This window comes from Caretta caretta, chromosome 3, assembly GCF_965140235.1.
Source record: "Caretta caretta isolate rCarCar2 chromosome 3, rCarCar1.hap1, whole genome shotgun sequence".
Lineage (NCBI taxonomy): Eukaryota > Metazoa > Chordata > Testudines > Cheloniidae > Caretta > Caretta caretta.
In genome coordinates this window covers 167,145,713-167,168,733 of record NC_134208.1, presented here as the reverse complement: position 1 = coordinate 167,168,733, position 23,021 = coordinate 167,145,713, and the positions used below count along the sequence as shown (strand labels likewise).

At 40.6% G+C, this 23,021-nt stretch overlaps 2 long non-coding RNA genes across 2 annotated transcripts in view; one reads left to right on the top strand and one right to left on the bottom strand.

The window, feature by feature from the left end:
- LOC142071444 (uncharacterized) overlaps positions 1–23,021 on the top strand; it is a 70,208-nt gene that overhangs the window by 42,811 nt on the left and 4,376 nt on the right. The window lies entirely within an intron of this gene.
- The window catches only part of LOC125634946 (uncharacterized), a 120,960-nt gene continuing 117,604 nt past the window's right edge, over positions 19,666–23,021 (bottom strand). Inside the window, exon 4 of the long non-coding RNA XR_012667473.1 lies at positions 19,666–21,863. This is a non-coding gene — a long non-coding RNA (uncharacterized LOC125634946). The remainder of the gene's footprint in view (positions 21,864–23,021) is intronic.

Here is a 23,021-nt window from a genome sequence, read left to right as displayed (position 1 = left end):
TGTTTTGAACTAGAGCTGATTCAGAGGTTTCCACAGGAATGATTTTCCGACTGAACAGGCAGTTTCTGCAAAATCAAAATTTGGGTGGGTTTGACCTGAATCAGAACATTTTATGTTTTGAACTGACCCAAAATGTTGACATTTGAATTGATTCAACACAATGTTAAATGGCATTCACTATTGTGGCACACTGCGTCACGGGACTTGTACATCCAGCTGCTATTATCTCCTATGGTCCAGGCTCCCTGGAGGACTATATCTAGCAAAAGGTAATGCCTTGATTTCCCTTGGTCAGAGCTGTGTGGGGCCTTATGGGAGTCACATGGGTGCATTATGAGACATGTGGTCCGGCCAGTTAGCCTGGCCCAAAGGGGCAATAGAGCCCTCAGGCTGTCATGCTGCAACTCCCGAGGCAATGCACCACAGTAGGAAAACGCAATTCAAGGTTGAAATGACTCCAAACAAAGCCTTTTGGGTCATTTCAACCAATCAAAACAATTGGTTGAAATAGATTTTGGGACTGTCAATCAAACATGTTGAAATGAAACATTAGGACACTTCTGAATTGACATTTTTTGGAAATTCCATTCATCACAAAATTTAGACATTTCGACTTTTTGTCCCAATTTGGGATGAAGACAAATGTTGAAATGTCAAAATTTCCCACAGGACAAAAATTCCAAACTTTGCTCAGTTCTATTTTGAACCACTTGGAACTGTGCAAAATGACTATTGTCTTTATCACCAATTTCCTTTAAAATTTTGAAAACTTCTGCCATTTCATTTTCAAAGACTCCTCTTTTCCCAGGAGAATAACCCCAATTCCCTTAACTGTACATCACTCAGCAAACCAGATCATTGAAACCTGGTCACTTTTTAAGTTATAATATACTTTTTAAGTTGTAATATACCTTCTACAAGGCTCTCATCTGATACCCACTGAAGTCAATAGAAAGACTCCCATTGACTTCAATGGACATTGGATTGGGTCCCAAGTCAGTATTATTATTATTATGGTTATTATTTGTATTACCATAGCACCTAGGAGCCTCAGTCGTAGACCAGGACCCCACTGTACTGGGGCCTGCACAAACATAGAACAAAAAGATGGTCCCTGCCCCAACAAACTTACATTCTAAATAACATCCTACCTGTGCAACATGGTATAAGAACTCTTTTTGTGCTCTGACAGAATGGACTATTGAACCTGATTCTCTTTTAATCATGGAAAAAAGTAATGTTCAAGGTGAGAGGGTGTCTTGAGAAACTGGATTTATCCATTGTATGGGCTCATTTAAAGTAATGCCCACACATTTCCACCTGTGTTCTATCTATACAGCTAAAGAAACTCTCCCATGTCAAGATGTGGGGTTTAAGATGTATATTATTATCTTATATGCACTCTTTTAGTTTCTTTTTCACCATATAATGCTAAACATGAACAGTAGGTTTCAGATTTAATTAAAAATTACCAATAAAAAGAGAGAAAAGAAAATCACATCTTGAAATACAAATACTTGAGCATGCAAACAACCCTCTTGCATTTATTCTTCCCTTTCACATCTAAAGCAAAATGATTTTTGTTTAAAGACCTTGGGTTGCTGGTAAAGAGGTATCTTTGAAATCATGTATTTCATATTCATTTAAAGAGACTCTTTAATGGCTATGTCAGTGTTCTCAAAACAGATTTTATGAACATTTCAAGCTTTGGTTTTGGTTAAATTTCATAAAAATAATAATTAAAAAAAACATCACCACAGCTTTCCGCATATGCCTGCTTCAAGGATACAGTTTCTTTAAATTGTTGTAACTCTGAAAATACTACTTCCAGCCTTTCCACCAAATATTTCCTGTCAAATGAGGAGAAGCTTAATTTATGAGTTAAGAATAAACGTGCAAAAACAGTGCATGCAAACATTTGTTCAGACTCTGAATGAGTGTTTGCTACAACCATGCTTACAACCTTTGCTAGAAATGGGTTTTTGGTTCATACCGAATGAATGTCTGCAGTTTGCACCGATACCTGTCAGCATGGGGCGATCAATTCATAAACAAAAAAATTTGCTAGATATTTGACCGGTACTTATGAGAATCTGTGTTCAGTTTCCATCCTGGCTACAGACTTCCTGTATGATCTTGGGCAGCTCACTTAGTGTCTCTGGGCTAGATCCACAAAGGGACTTAGGCACCTGTCTTTCACTTTAGATGCCGAAGTCCAAAATTTAGGCACTACTGATCCTCAGATACCATCCCTCCATGTAATTCTGCTGTCCAGTTATCAATCCTGAATAACAAATAATTGTAGAGAACAGCATGTGTACAGTTGATAGGCTGAACGTTGTGAGTACAAACTATACAATGAAGACATTCTCAGAAATCAGGACTGATTTCTGTACCGACCTTTGGGTACTTAATTTGTAACCCCAAAACTACCCAGCTGTTATTAGGAAACCAGTAAACCAAAGTTGTAGTAAGTTAGTAGGTTTCAGAGTAACAGCCGTGTTAGTCTGTATTCGCAAAAAGAAAAGGAGTACTTGTGGCACCTTAGAGACTAACCAATTTATTTGGGCAAAAGCTTTCGTGAGCTACAGCTCACTTCATCGGATGCATACTGTGGAAAGTACAGAAGATCTTTTTATACACACAAACCATGAAAACATGGGTGTTTACCACTACAAAAGGTTTTCTCTCCCCCCACCCCACTCTCCTGCTGGTAATAGCTTATATAAAGTGATCACTCTCCTTACTATGTGTATGATAATCAAGGTGGGCCATTTCCAGCACAAATCCAGGATTTAACAAGAACGTCTGAGGGAGGCGGCGGTAGGAAAAAACAAGGGGAAATAGTTTACCTTGCATAATGACTTAGCCACTCCCAGTCTCTATTCAAGCCGATGTTAATTGTATCCAATTTGCAAATGAATTCCAATTCAACAGTCTCTCGCTGGAGTCTGGATTTGAAGTTTTTCTGTTGTAATATTGCAACTTTCATGTCTGTAATCACGTGACCAGAGAGATTGAAGTGTTCTCCGACTGGTTTATGAATGTTATAATTCTTGACATCTGATTTGTGTCCATTTATTCTTTTACATAGAGACTGTCCAGTTTGACCAATGTACGTGGCAGAGGGGCATTATTCGCACATGATGGCATATATCACATTGGTAGATGTGCAGGTGAATGAGCCTCTGATAGTGTGGCTGATGTTATTAGGCCCTGTGATGGTGTCCCCTGAATAGATATGTGGGCACAGTTGGCAACGGGCTTTGTTGCAAGGATAGGTTCCTGGGTTAGTGGTTCTGTTGTGTGGTATGTGGTTGCTGGTGAGTATTTGCTTCAGGTTGGGGGGCTGTCTGTAGGCAAGGACTGGCCTGTCTCCCAAGATTTGTGAGAGTGTTGGGTCATCCTTCAGGATAGGTTGTAGATCCTTAATAATGCGTTGGAGGGGTTTTAGTTGGGGGCTGAAGGTGACGGCTAGTGGCGTTCTGTTATTTTCTTTGTTAGGCCTGTCCTGTAGTAGGTGACTTCTGGGAATGCTTCTGGCTCTACCAATCTGTTTCTTCACTTCCGCAGGTGGGTATTGTAGCTGTAAGAATGCTTGATAGAGATCTTGTCGGTGTTTGTCTCTGTCTGAGGGGTTGGAGCAAATGTGGTTGTATCGCAGAGCTTGGCTGTAGACAATGGATCATGTGGTGTGGTCAGGTGAAAGCTGGAGGCATGTAAGTAGGAATAGCGGTCAGTAGGTTTCCGGTATAGGGTGGTGTTTATGTGACCATCGTTTATTAGCACTGCAGTATCCAGGAAGTGGATCTCTTGTGTGGACTGGAGCAGGCTTAGGTTGATGGTGGGATGGAAATTGTTGAAATCATGGTGGAATTCCTCAAGTGCTTCTTTTCCATGGGTCCAGATGATGAAGATGTCATCAATATAGCACAAGTAGAGTAGGGGCGTTAGGGGACGAGAGCTGAGGAAGCGTTCTAAGTCAGTCATAAAAATGTTGGCATACTGTGGGGCCATGCGGGTACCCATAGCAGTGCCGCTGATTTGAAGTTACTAAGCACCCTTACAAAAACCTACTCCCCCTCTCTGGAGAAGACTTAATTTTTTTCAAAGAATTATAGAATATCAAGGTTGGAAGGGACCTCAGGAGGTCATCTGGTCCAACCCCCTGCTCAAAGCAGGACCAATCCCCAATTTTTGCCCCAGAACCCTAAATGGCCCTCTCAAGGATTGAGCCCACAACCCTGGGTTTAGCAGGCCAATGCTCAAACCACTGAGCTATCCCTCCCCTTTTACTAAACAAAAGTAACCTATCTTTTGTTTTTCCATTGTAGCCATCTTCAAGGGTGAATGAGTGGGGTTGTGCCTGGACTGATACATTTTCAGAACAGTTTGTCAATATGAAAGGCAAAAAATGGATGGAACTAACGTTATGGCAATTGCCCTTTGTTAAATTATCTGACTCTAATTAAAGGAGAAGCCAAGTGCTGATAGTTTAGCAGAGAAAATATATTTCATACTTACCTAATCTGAGGGTAGGGACAGGCTCATTTTGCCTAGATTCAAACCCACTTAAACACTGTTCCTCAAAGTACTTAGGGTGGTATACTCAAAAAGCTACAGATTTCCCCTCCCCAACAATAATATCATTGCTGATACTCCTTCAATGAGAATGTCAATATGGCTGTATGAGCTACTTTCCAAAAGGGACCTGTGGCTTTAAGAGATCTATAAGTGTCCAAACTATAGTGTTCTTTGATTGGATTTGTGAGTGCCAGGAAGATCCTGTTCCAGCCCTTGACTGACTGGATTAGAGCTCATTAGGAAACTGTTGACCTGGATTGGAGAACACATGGAGAAAGAGGTTGTGCATGGAGTTTGCTTTGAGTTGCTCTGCAGGGTTCAGTTCCAGTCACCGTAGAGTTGCATCTATGCTGTGTTCGTATTAGGAAACATCTTGATTCCAGTTTTTTGTGCAAAATGGAGTCAGGATTGGTTGACAGTCCCACAGCATGCAGTGCCAAAAGGCACTGGGTATATAACGTGCATATTCTAAAAGCTTGGGGCATTTACCTGCTACACTGAGAACTGAATGCAGAGAACTAGCCTACCTCTTCTTAGTTCATTGTATATCTAACGCAGCTGGTCCAAAACCTAGAACAATGTTGCGAAAATCTTGACCAGCTCTACTTCTAATAATAATGAATCTGAACTTGCAAACACTTATGCGGGTGCTTGCATGATCTGGCCCAGTATTGGTTGCATATCCTTTTTAATGCATAAACTGGGTCCAGGTTAGGATTTCACTAATAAAATAATTCCAGTAGCTGTGACTAGAGATGTTGTTCACTTATTGTTACATTGTGGAGAAAGAGCCCAAGATTAGTGGAGTCATAAACACAGATTATTTGGATTTTACAAGCTGGCAAAGTCCCTAGAACATAATCCTTAGGGCAGCAGAGCCTTCTGGTCCTTGTGCTGATCTACCACTGAACTTTTTCCAGGCTGGTTCTCACTCCTTCTATTTATAAATGCCTTTTCCTCCCCTGGTGTTCCCACTGGTTCCAGTCAACTGTGTTTGTCCTGCCAGGCTGCTTAATAACCCCTACTGTCCACCACACCTAACTTCTGGATGATTGTGTCCCATCCAACAGAGTCACCCAGTCAGGCTCCAGCAAATCTGCAGGCACAAAGTCCCCCAAAACAAAGACAAGGATTATGTGTCTTCCCCACTGCTTCTTCCTTATTTACACCACAGAATGCTGCAAACCAAGCATGCAGCTGTGAGTCTGGCATTTCCTGACCTTTGCGTGCTAAACTGTGCAACTTTAATGTTCTCTTAATGGAGCTATGTTTCATTACAACCATGTTCAGACACAGTGTTTCATCTGTATATTCAACAATGTTCATTTTAAATAGATAGTGCCCTTTTCCCCTGTTCCTCACAGGAATCTAGGATTTGTCTTAGAGGATTGGACCATTGGTCCATCTAGTTCAGTATCCTGCTTCCATCAACAGTCTACACCTGATGTTTCAGCGGAAAGCAATGCTCTTCACGCTACACCTAGCTGATTAAAATATAACACTAATTATATTTGCTTTCATGTTCTACCAGAAGTCCTGAAGATGAGTGTTAATGAGACCTGTTTATTTTTCCCTGACAGAAGGCTTTTGGACAGGGATTTTCAAGGGACCTAAGGGAGTTAGATACTCAATTCTCATTGTCTTTCACTAGGAGTTAAGGGCCTAATTGCCCTTTGTGCCTTGTAAATCTCCCCCTTCTTCCTCCTACATGTAGGCCAGCAGAACACCAATTCTCATTACGTGGAATATGTTTGTTGAATTTTTGAGGCGTTATTCGATTGAGGTATAAACTTGCATGTCTATAACTTCATAGAAAAATCAATAGCATATGAATTAAAAAGAGAGCTGCCAGCAGCCATGGCCACAGATTGGCCCAACTGGAGGGGTCTGAAGGAAAGCCAAACATGTAGCTAAAATGGAGAGTGAATGTTTTTTCACACTTTCTCAAATTAAAGGGACCGGGAGAGGGTCTTCAGATCAGTAATAAAGTCACTGAAGAAGCATTGTAAATGGGAAAGACTCTCACAGCTGAAGTCTGCATGTTACATCTGTTCATCTATATCGCCATATCCCAGCTGCAGATAAAAGAGAGAGTTGCTTTCTAGGAAACTGACCTTCCTTAATTCAAATAAGAAAGAAAATTGGAGTAAAAGAAAAAAATCATAAGACAAGATTTTAAAAAACTGCTGCATGACTGCACAGTGAGACCAGATGGCTGCATGAACTGTCTGTCCCTTACACATGGGCCCATGGATAATGAAATAAGATTCACACTCATCTTCTCTATGAAAGGTCCTCTGTGTCACAGGGGGGGTTGTTACTGTGTGTTGAGTATGAAATAGATGGCCTTTGTCAGACTGATGATTAACGCGCAAGTCCTTGCTGATCATTCCTCCTACATACTGTTTTGGAAATATACCCCAATTTGTCCAAAAATGGATTGCCTAGTTATGACCTTTGTTGGCTGTAAGTCTGCGCGTGCTAAACAGAGAGGCACGTACAGTTTTCTGTGGGAAGAGGTCTATACAAAACTCTCTTATCCAAACCAACACTGAAGATCTTTTGGCTGTTCACCAGTTCTGTTTCTTTTGCCTTCTGTTTTGGCTTGTTTCTGTTTCTAGTGCAGGGTTTTCCCCAGAGTCCTAAGTAGTGGTAGCCCCACCATACATTCTTTTCATTTTTTATCCCCACTCATTCCCTTCCTTAAAACCCACCCTGCAGCCTTTTCAACTTGGTCCAAAGGAAAATTAAAATGCACCATTGAAACTGGAGAATGTTTAAACCTTCCTATTTTGGAATACACCTTGAAACTATTTGATAGTTTGCGCTCATCTCTCCCTAATCTCAGCAGAATGTCTGAAACATAGAAACAATAATAGGATTATAAGCATTGGCTGAGCTAGTCAGCCACTACCCAATTATCTCAAATACTTTTACATGTAGGGGACTCTACAGTATTTCTCTAATATGGAGGGCTACTGTGCACCATTCCTAGAAGCAACACAGCGCCTCTGGGCTTGGCTTCTCATTGCTAACAAATCAGTCTTTCCTACCCTGCAAAGCTTATCTTGGAAGCAATACTGGCATTCTTAGCAGCTTCCAAAAGTGGGTGGCTAATGGCACAAAAAGTAGCATATTCACTTGATCCACGAACTTCTGACCACCCTGCTTTTAGAGGTGATGTTTTATCCTTTCACGTTGTTGGAAGTCTCTTAAGGCAAAGCATTGCAGCATGGTACATACTAATTCACCATATCTGCATTGTATGAGTACTGACTAAACACCCCAAATCCTATTCCAAAGTATGCTGAGTTTAATTCAGCTTCTAGGGAATATTCTCTGGGGGAAATCTCTACTTCTGTTGTTCTAAAATTCTGACCAAGAATCTGGAGTTAATGGGACTAGGAAATTACACCAGAAACACCAGAACTTAAATCTGATTTCCAAATAGCACAGACTTGGAAACCAATAAAGCAAAGAAGGAGAGAAGGTTTTTGAATACTTACAGTGAAATCCATGCTCAGTTGAAGCCAGTGGGAGATTCACTATTAACTTTAATGGGGCCAGGATTTCACCCTTACTCTTTTCACATGCATTATATTCAGTACCAGTCCTGTTGGACCTGTGAATGCTTCGTTTTGGAGGAGATTGAGTGTAGGAGCTTTATTTGCATTCTCTTTCCCATAAAATATCCTCTGGTGCAAAATTTAAAGTCTCTGATTAAGGGAAAACCAGGTTAACAGAGGAAGTGGACACATAATGCCCTAATGGAAATTTGCAGCTCAATTTAACAATCGCTCCTGGGTTTAGAGAGTCTAGCAATTTGAGACCCCAGGCAGCCAAATGAGTTACAAAGATGATTCTCCATGTGTGGAAATGAAGGATGACACAACATTGTACAGTGGAGTATTTAAATAATACATAACTATTCAGCAAACTCGGTTTAATTATATATCCACTCATGAAAAAATTAGCTAATGCTGAGTTAAGGGCGTTATACTGCATAATCCGTCAAAACAAAACAGAAAAAGCAATTAAATCGTTCACTATCACATCTATAATCCACTGCTTAGTTACCCTTCACAGGTTCAGCTACCTCCCTTCCACCACCCAGAATCTGCATATTTCCATTTGCCTACTGGGCAATCAGCTCCAACCATGTTTATCGGTTATGTGTTCATGTGGTTTAGGTGACTAATACAGGAGAGGTGTGAGTTTCATGGCCGATGTTGTGAGTAGCTCAGTGTGTAGTTTGGTGTCAGGGGTATAAATAAAGTGAGGCATAGTGCCAGGCTGCCAATGGTGGTTGCACAATATGGGTGTTTGTAAAACATTAGTGAATGTGCGTTATATGCCATTAGCGAGCCTCTTCAAGCGGGTGTTAGTTTTTAGTAGAAAGTGTAGCAGGGAAATCTATGTCTCTGTGTGAGTTGTTGCCCTGTGTTTATTGGGGCACTTAAACCTGTATGTGGGCTCTTCAGGATGAGGGCATTGTGATGTGACAACAATATCATGGGGTTCCCTTGATGCACTAATGCTTTGGTACGGAGACACTGGGCTCTCCCTGGGCACTGCTTCCTAATGAGCCAGAAAATGAGGACAAGCAGCATAAGGGTGACACAACGGGTTGAGAAATCCTCTGGCATGGTGGGAGGCGACTAGAGTGCTTTTGCGCTGTGATCGTCTCTAGCTAGTGGATAGCCTTGCTGTAACCTGTGGTGAGGCAAGGGCTGAGCCAAGCGGAGGATCAGGCCGCTGTAACTGGCTACCTAACTGGGCAGCCTCACCCTTCGAGCAGAGTGGCTCTCCGTTATCGAAGAGAATCTGGCCCGTAATCTCTTGTTGGTTTGCTGCTGAGTTGTGAAGCAGCCATTTGCAATGAAGTACGTGTTACAATAAATCTCTCTATGCTTTGGTGATGCACCCATTGCCATAGGACTATATTTAGGTGTGGTTGAATATATAGCTCTGTCCCTTCCCCAGTTACATCACATTCACAAGTGGGAATTACACCTGATGTTTGTCTCCAGGAGAAAAGCTAGTATGAGGCGATTGTGCAGCTGATGGAAGTTTGTTGGAAATACCCTGAATGGTGCAAGGCTCTTGCTCGTTTTCGATGAGGGGGCTCAACACATATCAGTAGCTAGAAAGATCATATGATGTGAGTGAGGGTTTCTTGACCCTGCCTGGATTTCTGCATGTTTCAGGGAAGCCAGTAGGCTGCTCTTTGTTAAGACGGCATTGATGATCTTGGTCAGGAGTGACCTCGTGCGCTTCTCTGGCTTTCACCAATAATCAGAAGCAAAGGTCCAATTCATACTTGGTAGCATGTCTCCCCTTGCTGGTTTGAGAACCTCGAGTTGTGTGATGGGGCATACTCTATCAGTGGGGATGTATTCACCATCAACTACCCAGACATTACCTCAGACCTCTCTGGGGAAACTGTCTGGGATTTGGTCAGTCTTTCTCCACAAAACAGACTGAGAACAACTACTGTAAATGCAGAAAATGTATTGAAGCATCACAAAAGGTGTTGGGTTTAAAACTCAATCACAGAAATTTGGAGCTGGAAGCAATTTTTTTTGACCATCACATTTTGAAAAAAATCATTTAGTGACTGGTTTGACTTGAGCCCAAACATCTAACAACTGCTCACTGACCCTTGGAAAATAATTTATATAGATCTCAGTCATGTTCCTGGTTGAGTGACATATGTCTCCAACACTCAACTGCTACCCTTTTGGATCCTCGTAATGTCATGAATTGAATGGCCATATGAATAGAGAGAATAAACTTCCTCCTCACAATCTGCATGTGGTCTCTGTAGGTCAGGTGACAGTGGTGTAGTGTAGAAGCATGCACTGCTGTTTGTCTTCTTTAACTATCTGAGCCCTGATCCAAAGTTCAATGAAGTCAATAGAAAGACTACTGTTGACTTTACTGGGCTTTGGATCTGGCCTTTTGTGGATAAAAAGAGGCCTTCATTTAAAAATTATGTTAATCTGGCACTTTCAAAGACAAATAAATTAACTTAAAATATGTAACTGTGTGCTGGAAGACGCTAATGGCTGTGATCAAGCATGTCTTTGATTTATAGGCAATCACAGACCTCATTTAAGCTGGTGGGCATGCTAACCACCCTTCATTTAGGCTGAATGGAAGAAGCAATTTTACTCCTTTATGAAGTAAGATAACTGGAGACAATGGAAGCCACTGCCCAAGGCACGAGGCCACATGCAAGGCTAATCAGTAGCTAAGACATGCAGGCCAAGGGACTTCCCTGGGGACTGATTGCTCATGCAGGGGCTGAGGCTTTGATTGGTTGTAGTTGTGTGTGAGAGAGGCCAAAAGCATTGAGAAAGTGAACACACAGGAAGGGAAGCAGTGTGAGTGTGATCATGAGAGGAAGCCGAGAGAGAGTTTCTTTTGGGCACAGGAAAGGCAAATTTGGATTTCTCTACAAGAAAACAACCTCCAGTTGTTTGTTCTTACTGTGTTCAGGGAAACAGGACTTTATAAATAGCTAGGATTGCACAAAGGAAATACCTGCCTCATGTCAACAATTTCTTCTTCTAATGGAAACAAGTGTGCAAGGCCCCAAATATTGGATAACAGCTCAAGCCAAGAGACAAGCACAGCCATAAAGTAAAATGAGGCATAGAAATGTGAAAAAAGAGGCTTTTATAGTTTAATATGCCCTATATTTTGCTTCCAAAACTGAAAAACAGCCTTATCATAATAATGCAATTAGACAGTTTCTTTTATCATATGCTTTAAACAGTGTTTGGCATTTTGAAAAAAAAAATAAAACCAGACAAGATACCTAAGGTTTAAAAATCAATTAGCCACTGATCATGTGCAGTAAATGTCTTTCACGCAAACGTCACTGGGATTTTTAGCATGAGAATACAATGCTCATGTGTAGCAGACAGAGCAATACAGAGGAACTTTGCAGCTATCACAAAAGGGCCCATGAGGTTTGTTGCAAACTGCATTGACTCTGCTGGTTTTATTAATCTGATGTCATCACCCATTGCAGAGAAAACACTGGGCCCTGCATCATGATGTAGTGGCAGGTGAATGAAGATGGATCTGATCTTCATAGATTGTGTTTTAAAACATAAGTACATTTGTGCTTTCCAAGTCTGCACAAGCCAAGCCAAATTCTGCTGTCATCGTTGTACTGTGATTGATTTCAGTGGTTTGCAAACATAAAACAAAGCAGAGGACTGTATCTTACCCTCCTAGGGAAATACCTACCAGAAGGTAAAAAGTCTGCACAAAACTCAGGGCCTGTCTGATTTCCCCAGGAGGGGTTGAGTTGTGGGGAAAGAATAGAGGTTTGGTCCAAACAGCAATAATGACTGAGCCACGTTCCATTCAGAAATGTAATGACTAAGTAGGAGACAGCAAATCCTCCCTGGCTTCTCTGTCTGTTGGAGTTCCCATGGTTCAAGCCAGGGAGTTTAGGGGGAGCATGCCACTGCTCCCATTGCACAAGTTTATTTCCCCTTTTTATTCCCTGCTGGACTGCCTACTGGAGGGTGGCACACAGTCTAGAATTTGGTTTATGTTTTATAGATGATTTTAGAGCCCACTTTTGTACCAACATATGCCCGAACATCTCCTCATAAGTCAGTGGTATTTCACGATGCCTAGATGGGTGCAGAATTTGGCTCTTGGATCCTTATTTATTTATTAAATCTTTGCAGTTCACATTTACATAAATGATAATGCAGGCAGCAGCTGCATCTACTTGCATTGTATTAAAATAATAAAAGGTTTTGCAGCAGATACGTATTTTCAGTTTCGAGGACGGAGGAGCTAAAGCTAGAACAACAGGCGCGCGTGTGTGTGTGTGTGTATTGTGGGTTAGTTGTGGCACTCAGAGGCTGGACTGTAGCATCAGAGAGACAGGTTGATGCGCGAGGGAAGATCAATGAATCTGAGAGGTTCATTGATGACAGATGGCTGGTTTCAGACTCCGAAGGAGTGACAGAGTAGGAGGAGAACCAGCTGTGAGCAAGTTGCAGGATGAGTGCATTGGAAGCACAACACAGTGCAGGAGAAACAGAGGTGTTCCAGCAGAAATAGCAGGATATAAAGGAAGAGGGACTAATGATTTTTATTAAGTGGGATAGGCCCCGTCAAAAAGCTTAAGGAAAAGCCTGTGACAGTTGTGAACGTTGAACTAAATGAAATGAGGGGAAAGTATCCAGGCATTGTCTAAAGAGCTGCACGCCCCTTTACCGGATATTGGAAGAAGAAAGCTACATAACAGTGTTTTCTGGTTCTTGTTCCCATGGCTAGATTATTAGATCTTGGGTGGAGATGTGAGAGGTTTGGAGAATTACAAACAACAAAATGGAAAAGCAGAATGGCAAAGGAGAGATGGCCTGTGTTATTCCCCACCCTATGGGAGCAAACAGATTGGCCACTAATAGGGACATGTTCTAGCTGGTAGGGTTGCTGGGGGGTTGGGGTTTTTTTAAATTAGGGGTGTGGGCGGAGAAGAATCTAAAGGGGGGAATGCATGGATCTCAAGGTAATGTATCCACTGATTATCACTGTAGGAGATAATGAGAATGTAAAGCAAAGGTGGGAGGAGAAAATATCTTCCAAACAAATGCTGTAAGCGTACTAATAGGGTCACAAAATGGAATCAAGCATTTTCAAGGATAAGCATGATGTTCCTGGAACTTCAAAGACAAAAACATCTGAGAATTTCATACCAAGATGCAAAGTTTACTAATGGGGTTAGACAACCATCTTCAGCCAAAAGGAGGATAGCAATATATTGAGTCTGCAGTAAGAAACAGCATAAATATTTTGGCTGTCAGAGTGAAGACAGTTTGAACAGCAGCTAAGTAAGAAGAATAAATGTAGTCATGCTATTCCTGGATGTTTCCACAGACCCCCAGGGCAGGCAAAGAAAGTAGATCAGGAAATGTTTTTACAGATAACAGAGGCTGGTAAAACAGCTAGAACATTGATCATGAGGGATTTTAATTACTCAGATATTGATTGGGACAGCAACTATGCAAAAGCTAAGAAGAGGAACAGGTTTCTAGAAGTAATGTAAGATTGCCATCTCCCACAGTTTGTCAAACAGCCTAGTGTATATGGTTTGAGTCTATACAGGTCCTAGTTCTAGGAAATGTGCCAACTCTGGTCAATTAAGTTGAAGATGGGGAGTATTTAGGATCTAGTAACACCGTGCATCATTAGAATTGAAATACTGTAGAGAAGGCAATACAAATGCTCTTGACACTAGAAGAAATGAGTTAAGCAAATAAAACTTGTCATGCAATTTAACTGAAATTTTATAATGGAACAAATGGAAATTTTATAATGGAACATGATACAAAAAAGAGAGGGATATTTAAAAAGAAACAGAAAAGGGGAAAGCCTAAATAAGGAAAAGGGTAACCAAGGCTAATCATTTCAGTGATCCCTGGCTGGTAGAGAGGGTCAAGTGAGAGCCACAGACATTCATATTTTTGAGCAGCCCTGATACTGCTCTAAATTATAGTGAGCCCAAAATCAACCTTGGCTGTCCCTCTGATTAGGAGGGGGTGCAGCAAGTTGTTTAATGATACCTTTACTCCCTGACCCCCTCAGCTGCAATGAGTGATGACCTGGGGCACTTGAGAATCTAGCCTAATATTTCCTCCAGCAGTAATGGGCTGCAGAAATAATTTTGTACATAACAAAATTACAGACCCAAGAGGAAACTGGTCCTCATCTCCAAAACAGAGCATAAAATAGGGTTTTAATTGACATTAGGAAGTAGCAGCATCTAAAAAGAGAAAGATTATTGCTGTTATTTAATCTGCATGGAAGAGGAAGATGGTGAAAAACTGCCTTACTTAGGGGTAAGTTTGCTATATCTCATTGGATGACAGGACAGTCACCACTCTAGTTCCCAGTCTGGCCAATGAGGAGTTAAATACTGTGCAAGTAGCAAAAGGAAGTAGCGGGTAAATACCTGACCATTCTTAACCCAGACACAGTATATGGTTCAGACATGAATGTCTGAAGTTTGGAAAGGAATATAGAAATGAGTGACTTATGTACAAAAAGGGATTGTACATGACATACACCATGGAGGCTGTACAAAAGTACAAAAAGGTACTGTGCAGCAGGACAGATTCAGAGTGATAACTAATGTTAAGAACAGAATGACCTGGCACGGAGTTTCTAGAAGATAACGCATAAGATATGACCTGGTTCAGATTAGAAAAACAAAGGCAAGGAGAGCAAATCAGAAAGCGACATTGCCCAATAAGTTGTCTTTTTTTGAACTTTTTGATTTGTCAAAAATTGTAAAAATTTTCATTGTTGTGTTGACTGGAAAACACCCCCCCCCCCCGATCTTTTTGGAATGATCAGTGAATCAAAAAATCCATTATTCACACAGCTCTAGTCATAACATAGTTAGGAACCAATTGTGTTGTAAGTAGGTTCCCTACCAAGACTAATTGTCAAGTAACAAGGATAAGCTCCACATGCATGGTCCAATCTCACAAGAAATACTAGAGTAACAAAATTAGAAGATATTGTACACAAAACAACGTCAGGAAGAATCCTGTCAGTTACCCATTTCTCTGTGGATATTTTGTTGTGGGTGTCTGCCCTTCTCTATAAGTATTCATAGATGCATTCATATTTTACCTTGCTAGAAGACATATATTCAGGATAGAAACCCCCCATTCAAAAAAATCCCAAAGCCTTTGGAGTTGGGTTCTGTTGTAATAAGTACCCAAAAGTGTGGATAGTTCTGCAAACCTCTCAAATCTACAAAATCAGGCTGCAAATGCCATGAGAATAACCTTCCTTGTACTATATTGGAACTTCTGGTTCTAGTAGAGGCAGTAAATCTGATAGGCAGATTCATTTATCTCCACATTTCAGAACCTTTGGAAAGGTATGGTTCCTGTTCAGTTCTAGAAATAGGTGAAAGTTTAGTGGTTTTTTCTATAGAGGCTTAACTGAGTTTGGATGGTGTTTCCGTTGTGGCTTAACCATCACTAGCATGACCATAGCTATAGTTATGTACCAAATTCTGCCTGGGCTTCCCACATATATGGGAAAATAGACAGCTGTTGAAGAGAGCATTTGGCCCCTATGAAAGGTTTCAGACAGGTCTCAAATGGTGAAGGAGATAGCAAGGCCTTTAATGGATGATTTACTGAAGGTATAATAGCCATTGCTTACAAAAGTACATGAATCCCTTGCCTTGGTGTATCATCCACTACGATGGAGGTGGGGGGCAGAAACCAGGAAGCAACAGACATATGTCTCCCTAGAGGAAGAGAAGGAATACTGGAAAAACATAGGACTGTGCAAGAACAGGTGTAAAAGGAATTAGATCCCCTCAAGACCGACAAAACTTGGCAGTCATGCTGGATGCAGCCAAGATTTCTGAAGCAAAGGAAGAGCAAGGGTAGCATTAAAATACTTATACTTAAATCCTATTTGGAAACTAGAGGCTTCTGCTTTTCTGCCAAATGCTGTTCATTGATAGTTACCCCACTCTACACCATTAGTCTAGTTCATACACCTGTTGTGTCCTGACTACCTTGTAAATTGTGAGTTTTCCAGGGAAAAGACTGTCTTCTTTGCTACTTACCTATATAGTGCCTTGCTGTAAAGGGCCCTGGTCCTTGTTTGATGTTCTTTGGCACTACCATAATGTAAATACTAATACTAACTAACTAGAGATACATCCAAACTGAAACCCCAGATCTGAACATCTTAAGTTGTGGGCTGGAGTTTGAAAAATTATCATCTGGGTCAGAATTTTATGTATTGTATAGTATTGAGGTGAGACATTTAAATGAGTTAAATAAGAGTGCAGATAACTTTGGTGGAGTCAGATACTGGCCTGAAAATAGTGATGAAATGGACATGGTGCAGTTGGAAACAAAACCGCACTAGTCTCAGCAGGGCACAGATTAAAGAATCTGCCTTCTTAAAGATTTTCGCGGAGAAGTGTTTTAAGAAATGATTTGAACACTGTGTTATGAAAGCCAGCCCTCAGCAGCTAGTGGCTAAGAGAAAATGACTAGCACTCCACTCCCTTTTTCCTTTGTGGCTCTTCTGTATAAAGAGCTTGCAGAAGGAAAGTGAGTAGGATTAGTTCCCACTCCAGTAGGGCTTTTACACTCTGAGCTAGTTGCAAAGGGAAACTGACTAGAACCTTGCACTTCTAGTTACTCTTCTTTTGCAGCTAACCCCTGGTAAAGAAGCGCTAGGAATGGTCCTAATCAGCTTTCCTCGGTAGCAAGGGATAAACTTTTATATATCTAAATGTGCAGAGGGAAATAAACTAGAATGCCAGTCTGTTTCCCTCTGCAGCTGATGACCCTACAGAGAGAGGAAAACAAGGAAGATTGGGAGAAAGGACAAAAAGGAAGAGACACTCCAGAATTCTCTGTCATTTCCCAGGGGGATATTGTTACAACCAGTGCAAAAGGCTTGGGGAGGGGCTGGGGCTGAGGCAAGGCACCTGGGTTTAGTACTGCTAGAGATGTTAATGGAGAAATAGGTAAGGCATAACTGAGGCAACCAGAATAGTGCCAAGAGACAATGATAGGTAGAGACAGCCTAGGGACTTGGTGTGGACAGCAAGAGCCTGATCCAAAGCTTACTGGAAACAATGAGAGTCTTCCCATGGACTTCTGTAGGCTTTGGATCAGGCCCTAAGGGAGTATTTGATTACCCAGTTCTAAAGAGAAGAGAACAGGGAGTGGAGCTGCTTGCTACAAGGCTATATGATAATAGAGTCAAGTACAAGAGGAAAAGGGTGAGAACTGGAGCTTAAGAAGGGCTGGAGACGTACTGTTCTATGAGTACAAGTGTTAACTCAAAGGGAGGGCAGACTCAGACATATTGGACTGCCTGTAACCTAAAATATCTGACATTCCTGTGTCCTTATTATAATAGCCAGTGCTGGTGCGAGTGGTAGAGTGGCTGACTGTTCAGTCAACACTGTCATTGTAAACACGGATAGTGTGAGCTGGAGTGCATTCAAACATTCAAGGGGCAACTTCTTCTATAGGCTGAAAAAAAAATTTCAGCCCAGATTCATGAGCCTTTCAGGCTTGTTGTTGTTGTGGTTGTTGTTATTGCTATTGTGATGTTTTATGGAACAGATGTTCCATAAAATACAAGGGCAATAATTTGTCTTGCAGAGGTCAGGTGGTCAACATACATCTTTTGGTTTGTTGTTTCCATTCCCTTCCATGTGTTACTGCTAATGTACAGTTCTTTTCAAATGAACACTTCTTTTTTTAATCTTAAAATCTTTAAGGACTCTTATTATGATGAACTTTCAGATTCATCTATTTGAATCATTCTGTTTCACCCTTGGTTTGGACAGCCATCTGTAGAATAAAAAGAACATATATGTAATGTCAAAATATCTATGGCAAATTGGAGTGCTTTTGTACTTGCTTTCACTGAGGACGTGGAAGGAAAATGTGTTTAGCAAGAATTGGTGGATTATTAAGTAGTTTTATCTCTGCTCAACATCTCTCTGTAAATAAGTCAGGGTTTGCTGCAACCCTTTGCAAGTGCTGGGAACATTTAAACCTTAAATAGTGAAATGCTTTGAAGGAAACCTGTCTTCAAACTGGAAAAAAATAAAAACAGAGACAGCGATTTATAAATTTAGTTAGAGTCCGTAACAAAAATGGTTGTTTCTTGCTTTACTTTTTCTCTTAAATAGATAGATAATTTGAATACAAACATAAATATAGGATTTAAGGGATATTTTCAAGATATAAATCATACACTGTAGTTAAAACATATCACCTTATTTTGTCTATGTAACACTGTACATGTTTTAAAACAAAGACCTGTGTTAAAATTGACCCAGCTGAAGAAAAATTGAAACAACCACAAAGTAAAGTGAACCACACTGGGTATGGATATTGGCCTGCTGGAATGGCCTTTTAAGTCAATGGGAGACTTTCCATTGGGTTCAATGGGCATTGGGTCTAGTCCTTACCTTTCCCATGTGCCATTTCATTAATATGAAAGTAAATACACCATCCTCACAGAGGAAAATATAAAACTGACTTATCATAAACGCTAGGACATATTGCATATTTTTATATTCTGGGTAGAAATGATTTTAAAAAATAATTAAAATAATTTAATTTACTTTCCCTCATTTATGTTATGTTTTCTGACTCTCAAGCAATAGTATGGAGCTATTGTGTTTGGATTCCAAACACCTTCAAGGGGAAAAAATGCTAATTTAATTTAACTTTTCTTTTTTAAAAAGAGTATTGGAAACATTTGTATTAGGTTTTGTAAAATCCTTTTCTTCTAAAATTACAAAATCTAATTTTAGCCCAATATTATTTGAAAATAGACCTTTATGTTTCAGTTTGAGATAAACTTTTATTTGCTATAGAGATCTAAGGACAGATATCACTTGTTATACAGAGAAACTGTATTAGAGTGAATGTACCTGAGCTGAGTATTGGCAACATTTGAACATGAATCAAGCTTTCCCCCACTGAAGGCCATTGTTTGGTCTGAAATATAACCATAGATTTTAAGCCCAGAAGCATTACATCATCTTGTCTGACTTCCTGTGTGTCACAGGCCATTACCTTTCACCCAGGTATCCCTGGATTCAGCCCATAACTTGTGTTTGACTAAAGCATATTGTGATGGGTTTGGTCAGAGACCCCCTTGGGACTGTCACTTGATGTGCTGAAAGTACCTCTGAGCCCGTTTTCCCTGCCAGCTTGGGATTCCAGAACCCTGCCTTGTTGAGCCAGACACGCTTGTCCACTGCAACACAGATCCAGGTCTGGTCCACGCCCCCAAAAACTACTCAGCAGGTTTCCTATCTCCAGCACCCAGACCCCAATGGGATCCAAACCCCAAATAATTCTGTTTTACTCTGTGTAGAGCTTATACAGGGTAAACTCATAAATTGTCCATCCTCTATAACACTTAGAGAGAGATATGCACAGCTGTTTGCTCCCCCAGGTATTAATCACTTACTCTGGGTTAATTAATAAACAAAAGTGATTTATAAAAAGTAGGATTTAAGTGGTTTCCAGTAATAACAGACAGAACAAGGTAAGATACCAAGCAAAATAAAACAACACACGCAAGTCTAAGCCTAATACATTTAAGAAACTGAATACAGGTAAATCTCACCCTCAGAGATGTTCCAATAAGCTTCTTTCACAGACTAGGCTCCTTCTTAGTCCGGGCCCAGTCATGTCTCCTGGTACAGATCTTGTTAGTTCCAACTCAGGTGGTAACTCGGGGATTCCTCACGACTGGCAGCCCTTTTTGTTCTGTTTCCCCCCCTCCCTTATATCTTTTGGCACTAGGCGGGAATCCTTTGTCTCTCTCTGGGTTCCCACCCTTCCTTCTAAATGGAAAAGCACCAGGTTTAAGATGGATTCCAGTATCATGTGACATTTTCACATGTCCTATGAGATTTCATTACTCACTGTCTGGCACCCACCTATACAGGAAGGCTTACAAGTTAACAGAGCCATTTACAACCAGTTGTCCTAGTTAATGGGAGCCATCAAGATTCTAAACCACCATTAATGGCCCACACTTTTAATCATTACAATAGGACCTCAGAGTTATATTTCATATTTCTAGCTTCAGATACAAGAATGATACATTCATACAAATAGGATGAACACACTCAGTAGATTATAAGCTTTGTAATGATACCTTACAAGACACCTTTTGCATGAAGCATATTCCAGTTACATCATATTCAAACTCATAAACATATTTCCATAAACATAGGGAGTGCAACATCACACATTTAAGAAAGGCAGCCAGTCTTGATTTGAAGACATCAGGAGATGGAGGATCCATCACTTCCTTTGGTAGTTTGTTCCATCACTGTTAAGAAATTTGTATCTAGTTTCTACTTTGAATTTTCCGGCTTCATCTTCCACCACTGGTTCTTGTTATGCCTTTCTCCACTAGACGAAAGGGCCCTTTAGAACCTGGTATTTTCTTCCCATAAAGGAATTTATACACTGTACTTCTATCTTATTTTTGATAAGTGAAACAGATTGAGCTCTTTAAGTCTCACACTTTCAGGTTCCAGCCTGTGAATGATCTTTGTAGCTCTTTTCTGCATCCTCTCCAGTTTTTCAACGTCCTTTTTAAACTGTGAATACCCAAACCAGATGCATCTCACCAATGCTATATTCAGAGGTAAAATCACCTCTCTCCTCTTAACCTCCCCTATGCATGCACTAAAAGATTGCATAAGCCACTGGGAGCGGATGTTGAGTTGCTTCTCCATTATGACTCCTAACTGCTTTTCAGAGTCACTTCTTTCTTGGATACAGTTCCCCATTCCGTGGGTATGGCCTGCATTCCTTGTTCCTAGATTTATAGCTTTGCATATGGCTGTATTAAAATTTTTTTTTTCAAATGTGGCCCCCTTTCCAAGCTATCTGGATTGCTCTGTATGACCGTCCCCATCATTATTTACTGCTCCACCAATCTTTGTGTCATCTGCAAATTTTATGAAGAGTGATTTTATATTTGCTCCCAGAACATGGGCATAACTATTGAATAACATCAGACCTAGTACTGATCCCTGCAGAATGCCCCTAGAAACACCTCCATTCAATGACTAATCCTGATTGCCAACTACATTTTGAGATCTGTCAGTTAGCCAGTTCTTAATCCATGTTAATGTGGGCTCTATTGATATTGTATAGTGATAATTTTTAATCATAATGTCATGCAGCACTGAGTCAAATGCCTTACAATGCCTATTACATCTGTGCAGTTATCTTCATCAACCAAATTTGTAACCTCAGAGAATGAAATCAAGTTTGACAGGACCTATTTTCCATTAAAGCATGTGTAGTAGCATTAATTATATTCCTATTTTTTAGTTCTTCATCAGTTGAATCCCATATCAGATTTTCCATTATTTTGCCCAGGGTTGATGTCAGGCTAACTGATGTATAGTTACCCAAGTCATTCCACTTGCCCTTTTAGAATATTGGCACAACACTAGCAATCTTTTCATCTTCTGACATTTCCCCCATATTCAAAAAATGTATTAAACATTAACATCTGTGGGTCCAAGAGCTCCAGAACCAACTCTTTTAGGACTCTTGGGTTCAAGTTATCCATGCCTGCTGATTTAAACATCTTTATCTCTAGTAGATGTTGTCTAACATCTTCCATAGTTACTAATAAACTGGAAAGTACTTCATCAACCTCACATGGTCTGGGTACATCATTCGCCTCTTCTGAAAAACAGAATAGAAATATTTACTGAATACCTGTCTTTTCTGCTCATTTTTAACAGTTTTACCATCTCCCTGTAGTAATGGGCCTATGTTATTGCTATGATTTCTTTTCTTCCCAATATATTTTATTAAATCCTTATTGTCCTTTGCTCTGCCAGCCAGGGATTTTTCCCGGATCTATTTAGATTCCTTTATCAATTTTCTGTACTTCATACATTCTAATTTATATTGATTGCTATCTATTTTCCCCCATTTCCATTTGTTATATATTGCTTCTTTATTTCTAATTGCTGCCTTCAATTTACCAGTGAACCAGCCAAAGTTGTCCTTTTGCTTGATTGTGGAATCTTGGCTTTTTGGCCATCTAATAAACTCTTCTTGAAGAATTTCCAATTTTCATTCACATTTTTCTTTCTACATTTTTCTTTCCGATCAGTTTTGCTCATGATTTTCCTCAGCTTTAGGGAATTAGCTCTTATATAGATGAGCCAAACCTAGAATAGTTTATCCAACTGCTCCAAACTATGGAGGGTTGGAACAAATTGGACCTGAACAGAAATCACCTCTGGTTTTGTAAACCCAAAACCCAGTTGATGAGGTCTCATATAAACCAAAACCATGGTTTTACCCATCTCTTGTGTGAAGTTATTTCATTTGCTCTATTTGCTGTTTGTTTAGATTATATGTCTACAATAAGACTAAGCCTTTACTTCACACATGAGAGGTTGGGTGTTTAACAATTGTGACAAAGCTCTGTCCTTGCCTCCATGGGTCCCACATTTCCTGGCAGATTTCACTAGCCTCAGAGGCTCACTGTGACCCTCCACATAACCCTTCTTTCTCAAGAGACAAGGGTCACAGTCTACTGAGCCATTTTCATCATAAGCCAGCAAGGGAGGTGAGGAGAAGTTATCCTTCCTTGCACAGTCTCTGTTGTCTCCCAGTCTTAGTGATTAATCAGGGGGCAAAGATGGGCAGGGGGGAAGCCTAGGCCCACCCTCTACTCCAGGCTCCAGCCCAGGGACCCTAATAGTATCAGCTATGGTAGCTGACCTTTTAGAAACATGACATGTACAATTCCCTAGGCTACTTCCCCCACAGCAGCCCTCACTTCCTCAAGCTCCACTTCACCCTTACCTCAGGGCCTCCTTCCTTGTG